At 40.4% G+C, this 6,391-nt stretch overlaps 1 pseudogene; it reads left to right on the top strand.

Annotated features, from left to right (window-relative positions):
• The first annotated feature begins 486 nt into the window (after nt 1-486).
• Nucleotides 487-4,366, top strand: LOC123119606 (disease resistance protein RPM1-like; annotated as a pseudogene).
• Nucleotides 4,367-6,391: the final 2,025 nt, after the last annotated feature.

Genomic DNA, 6,391 nt, shown 5'->3' with positions numbered 1-6,391 from the left:
GATTAGAACCCATCTACCCCTTCACAGCGCATCGCTGTTCTGTCGCTGAAGAGCGGGCCCTATCTGTTAGGTACAGTTAACCACATATAGGCTCGCGCTCTTTCTCTGCCAATACGCACGTCCAACCCAGTGGCTGCGCTTTCACCACGAAGATCCTGGTTCGAAACCCACCTAGCTCAAGTTGACACCTAGCCCACGCTGGGACGAGCGCCCTTTTTGCCTAATTATTATCCCACACACTGACGCGTGGCCTGCTGGACCCACATGTCAACGACACAGCCGCCTCTGCACACAAAAAAAAAGCCGTCGTTTTTTTTTTTTGCAGTGGGAAAGAAAAGCCGACGTGTCCCAGCCCCCTGGACCGGGGGCGGAGCTACACACCTCAGGGCCCAGGCCCGCGTCGGACTTTTTTCAGCCTCCTATCGATATAGATTTGAGCCCAGCACACCACAAGCAAAAAAGAGAGGCCCAAGCCTTCTCCCTGTCTCATCCGTCCGCCGCCTCTACCTCTCGCCTTCTCCAGTTCTCTTCTGCGTCCGCCGCCGTCCGCCACTGTCACGGCCTCCCCCCGCGCCCCTCGCCGTACTGCGCCTGCTGCCTGCTCTGCGCGCGCATAATCTCGCCATGCTGCACTGCTGCTGCCGCCCAGAGCCCGAGCCCCCAGACCTCTTTCCATTCCCGGGCCTATTCAAGTTAGAATGCTCAGAGTTGCAGCGCAGCCTTTAGTTCTTGATTCAGATGCTGCACAACAACTTATCCCTTGGTTACCTGTCCCGGCTTTTTAGTTCATGATTTATTTCATTTTCTGCTATATATTTTCCAAAGATTTTCTGCCAAGTACTCCCTCCGTCCCAAAATAAGTGTCTCACGGAGGGAGTACATGGTTATGGACCGGATTCCGAACCATTCCCATGTTGACATTCGAGTCATCCGAAAGTTATGATATAACCTTAAAAGGAGTTGATAATCTCACATATTGTTCCTTCTTTTTTTCTTTTGTAGATTTGATGTCCAAGATGGTTGAACATTGATTGCTGTGACTAAATATTGTTGCTGGAAATTTGAAGTCAACTTGCAGCAGGGAAAATGGTAGAGGCTACTATACTGCTTGTCGTACAGAAAATTGCCACGGCCGTAGCACTAAATGCTGCTTCAACTTTAGCAAACAAAGCCGCGGCCGTGGTTGCAATCCCAAGTAACATGACATTGATTAGTAATGAACTAGAGCTTCTACAAGCTTTTTTTATGGACATTGAAATGAGGGGTCATTCAAGTCAAGTAACAGAAACATTGGTTGCTCAAGCCCGCAGATTGGCTTATCATATTGAAGACGTTGTAGACCAGTACATTTATGTTGTAGGCACAACCCATCAGAAGGCTTCACCATGGTTGGGTTGTGTAAAGAAGGTTGCGAAGAAGCCTAAATCTCTGTATACTCTTGATCAAATTGCCAATGAAATTCAGAAGATAAATCAACGACTTCAGCAGCTTAAACAAAATAGGGACTGGACTCAACCAACCGGCAATTTTCCTGAAAAAAGCTATGACCACGAGCATCAACTCTACATTCCTGGTCATGATTATTTGATTGCTGATGATGACCTTGTAGGGTTGGACAAGAACAGGGAAACCTTGATCAAATCCCTGCATCTAGAAGATCACCCTCATTTGCTGATGATTGCTGTGTGGGGCATGGGTGGCATCGGCAAAAGTACGCTTGTCTCAAGTGTGTATAGAGATCAGGCAGCCAACTTCCAATGCGATGCATGGATTTCTATCTCCCAATCTTGTAAATTGGATGAAATATTTCAGCAAATGTTGGAAAAATTAAATGTACAAGACGCTGAAGAATCTGATGCTGAAAATACGAGGGGTGTGAGAACTGAAGAGCCTCGAGTGAAACTGAAGAGACTCCTGCAGAACAGGAAGTACCTGATCGTACTGGATGATGTATGGACACCCACAGATCTCTTGAAGATTAAAGAGGTTCTTATTGATAATGGCCAAGGTAGCAGGGTCATTATCACAACAAGAACTCACGATGTAGCCTCAATAGCAGATGAAGGTTGCAAGTTAAAAGTAGATAAATTGGGTGATAATGATGCATGGCAGCTATTCTGCAGGAAGGCATTCCCGAAAAGTGATGAACATATTTGCCCTACAGATTTACACGAGTATGCCAAATGCATAGTGGACAGATGTGACGGGTTACCGCTTGCTCTTGTAGCAATAGGGAGCATGTTGTCCCTTAGAACAAATAGTGCTCAAGAGTGGAAGCTCTTTAAGGATCAACTTATTTGGGAGCTGGGCAATAACAAGGAGATCACTGTTGTAGGAAGGATTCTTCATTTAAGCTACAAGGATCTGCCAATCTATTTGAAGAACTGTTTCCTGTACTGTTCAATTTTTCCTGAAGACTTTCCAATCGGAGCAGCCTACCTGGTCAAGCTATTGATCTCCGAAGGATTTGTTGATGTGAGAGGAACATGCAGCTTAGAAGATGTAGCAAAAGGCTACATTATAGAGCTTGTCAGACGGAACATGCTTCAGGTGTTAACGAGAAATAGTTATGGAGAGATCAGCAATCTTCAAATGCATGATCTTGTGCGCGAGCTCGCAATTTTGCAAGCTCGAAAGGAGAGTTTTAGCACTGTTTATGATTGCACCTATGGAGTGGTACCATCAGGATTGGCTTCTCGTCGAATTGGGCTGCACAAATGCAATGAGGACTTTACGTCAAACGTTGACATATCTAAGGCCAGAACAATCTTATGTTTTGACAAAAGCATGCGAATAGATATTTGGCTCTCTATCCTAGAAGAATGCAAGTACATTGCAGTGTTGGACTTCTCAAATCGTGCGATCAAGGTCATTCCAGATTCAATTGGGGAGCTGTTCAACCTAAAGTTTTTGAACTTCGATGTGACCCAAGTTGAGTAACTACCAAAATCCATTGGGAATCTTTCCAAGCTAGAAACACTAAGCCTTGAAGATGCAAATTGTTTGGTTTTACCGAAAGGGGCTAAAAAGCTCAAGAACTTGAGGCACATGCTTATTTGGAAAGATCTTCGCTCGGAATTGAGCTTCAGGACATTTGAATCCATCGAGCCTTTTGAAGGCCTATGGTGTTTGAAACAACTGAGAACATTACACTCAGTTCAAGCTAGCACAGATTTTGTTGAGAAAATAGGAAATCTTTCTCAACTAAGAATCCTTGTGATTACTGAGGTAAAGGGCAGCCATTGTGCGCAGCTGTGCGGATCTTTATCAAAGATGCTGCACCTCCAGAGTTTGAGCATAAGAGCCTTTGACGAGAATGATGTGCTCCAGCTTGAAGCATTGGCACTGACGAAGCCTCTTCAATCGCTTACTTTGGAAGGGCGACTGTCGGAAGGAACTCTGGGATCTCCATTTTTCTCAAACCATGGACATGAACTTTTTGAACTAACACTAGCTTGGTCTAAGCTTGTCGAGGATCCAATGCAGAAGCTCTCGAAATCTGAAAAGTTGACCCATTTAGATCTTAAACGAACTTATGAGGGAGAGAGGATAAACTTCGGGGCTGGGTGGTTCTCACATTTGAAGGTTATGCGGTTGAGAGATTTGCCACATGTGAATCAAATATGCATTGGTGAAGGAGCTTTGGGGGGCCTTGAAGAGCTTATCGTCTATAAACTTGTGGAACTGCGGGGCGTCCCTGAACAGCTGAAAACTCTGAAGTATGTGAACTTTACTGAGCTGCATCCTGATTTTGGGCATAATTAAGGTTAGTCAAACATGGATACCACCAGACATACATTTTTCATGCCTTGTGATGTAACAAATTCTGGCTTTAATAGTTGATCACGTTATTTTCTTTCCAGACCGGGAAAGACATGAGCCTCTGTCTGTTTGAAGCATGTTTTCTGGTTATATTTACTACTACTTTGTTTACTTTCTTAACACTATGTTGTAATAAGATTCACTGTCAGGTTTTTTCACCCCTTAGCCCAGCTTCGACCTGTCGCTGAGCAGAGGGTTTTTCCTGGCGTTTAATTTCGTCTGTACTCAACTTTGTTGTTGAAAAATCTTAGCTATTCCGTTTACCAGGTTTGCTCTTTGGACAGTAGTGCCCTGACGCTGCATGTGGTAGTTGCATCGTACGTCAAGGTTGGAATGCATGATATGTCTGTCAAATTGCGCCAACTAGTGCGCTGCAAGATGGTGCCGTTGAAACAGAACTCGGCGATAGAAGGAAACTCAGCAAAGTCAACATTTGCCCGAACCGGCTCCTCTACCGTGCCAAATCCTAAACGGCGCCTGTTTCTTTCGCTTTTCACAAACGGGTGCACACCCTCGCGGCGCGCTGGGCCGGCCCGTCTTGTTTTTTATTTTTTCGTTCAATCTAAACACCGCACTACCAGTAGGACAACGACCGTGTTGTGCATACGTATTTCATTCCCTTATTTTATTCCATCTTCAGGTCGCGAGAGCTTTTGTTCCTATATAATTATTTATTTTAAGAAAAATCCGATGACCTTTTTTTTTCAAAACCGATCAACTTATTTTCCAAAATCCACGATCTTTTTCCAGATTAATGAACTGTTTTAAAATCGGTGAACTTTTTTCAAGTTTGTGAGCTCTTCTTTCAAAATCAGATGAACTTTTTTTTGAATTTGTGAACCTTTTTCTATTTCACGAAAAAAGTTCACAGAATTTTATGCATGCTTTTTCAAATTTGGTGAACTTTTTTCAAATTCATTGCACTTTATTCAAATCCGAAGAACTTTATTTAAAATAGGTGAACTTTTTTTCAAATTGATGAAGTTTTTTAAATTAGTGAACTTTTTATTGTAACCGAACTCTTTTCAAAATCAGTGAACTTGTTTTTCAAATTCGATGAACTTTTTCCAAATTTGATGAACTTTTTGTTGAAACCGATGAACGGTTTTGAAAGTCGGTGAACTTATTTTTCAAATTCGATGAACTTTTTCCAAAATCAATGAACTTTTTTTCAAATTGCTGAACTTATTTCAAATTTGATGATAATTTTTAAAGTGGATGATCGTTTTTAAAAAAATTCATGAACTATTTTGGAGTTTCCGAAATTTCCTTTTTAAAATTCATGAACATTTTTGAGTTCATGATTTTTTTACTCTTTTATTCGATTTAGTACTAGGAATTCTTTCTTTTTGCAAAATTCATGAACGTTTTTATAGTACTAAGAATTACGTAATTCTTTCAGAAATATAAATTAAACAGAGGGAATTATAGAATTCAATAAATACCTATCCGTTTTGCAATATTTTTTATACTTTTGCATCTAATGTTGACATAAAGGGAAGGGGGGAAATTACAAAAAAGGCCAATACGAACTGAGGGAGCAGAGAAAGGAACCAGTAAGCCAATAGAAACAGAGGAAACAGAAAATATTCTTGCAAAACAAAAGAGGAAACAGAAAAATGAACCAGTAAGTGAAACAGAGAAACAATCGACCGAACTAGACAACGACCGGCTGGGTTCGACAAACAGCCCACTTAATATCTACGTAGGCGCCAGAACTCGTTACGGGCGCTGAAGGTGCCGAGAGCTCCTATACGCCGCCCGTGGAATATCCTAACGGACGCTCACTGCGGAATATTCTATTTGCCGCTAGCTGCGGCAAAATGTCGGGGCGACCTCCAACAAGCGTACAAGCGTGGGCCGGCCCGCAAAATGTTTCCACGGTTCCAGTTTAAGGAACCTTCTAGCTTGTTCCCAGCCGGTTTTTCCGGTTTTGGGAACCTTCTAGAAGCTTCCTAACACTTTTTTTCTGTTTTTTTTCATTTTTCTTTTTCCTTTTTCCTTCTCCATCATTTCTTTTTTTCTTTTCTGTTTTCTAAGTTTTATTTTTAATAACTTTTTTTCTGTTTCTTTTCTTTATATTTTCATTTTTCACAATTTAAAAATGTTTAATATTTTTTAGAAATATTCAAATTTTGTTAGCACTTGAAAAAGGTTAGTTTTTCACAAAATTTCAAAGTTTAAAAAATTGTTGGCATTTTAGAAAATTTGTTAAAAGTTTTCAAAAAATGTTCCTTTTTCAAAAAAATGTTCATGTATTCAAAAAATGTTCTTATTTCCAAAGTTGTTTCAGATTTTTAAAAATATTCTCCATTTTATAATTTGTTCTTCATTTTTTGTTTCTTTTCTCTCTCTGTTTATCTTTTCTTTTCAGTTTCATTTTTCTCTCTCAGATTTATTATTCTTTTTCAAAAACTGTTCGCATTTTACATAAAAATTTCTTTCTTATAGAAAATATTCCTGTTCTCAATTTTTGTTCATAAATTTCAAAATTTGTTTGCTTCATTTAAAAAAAGTTCGGTAATTCAAAAAATGTTCACTTTTTAAAATTTTGTTCACAAACCAAAAT

The sequence above is a fragment of the Triticum aestivum genome, chromosome 5D (assembly GCF_018294505.1).
Source record: "Triticum aestivum cultivar Chinese Spring chromosome 5D, IWGSC CS RefSeq v2.1, whole genome shotgun sequence".
NCBI lineage: Eukaryota > Viridiplantae > Streptophyta > Magnoliopsida > Poales > Poaceae > Triticum > Triticum aestivum.
Note: the sequence above shows the minus strand (reverse complement) of the source record. Positions and strands in the feature narration are given on the sequence as shown.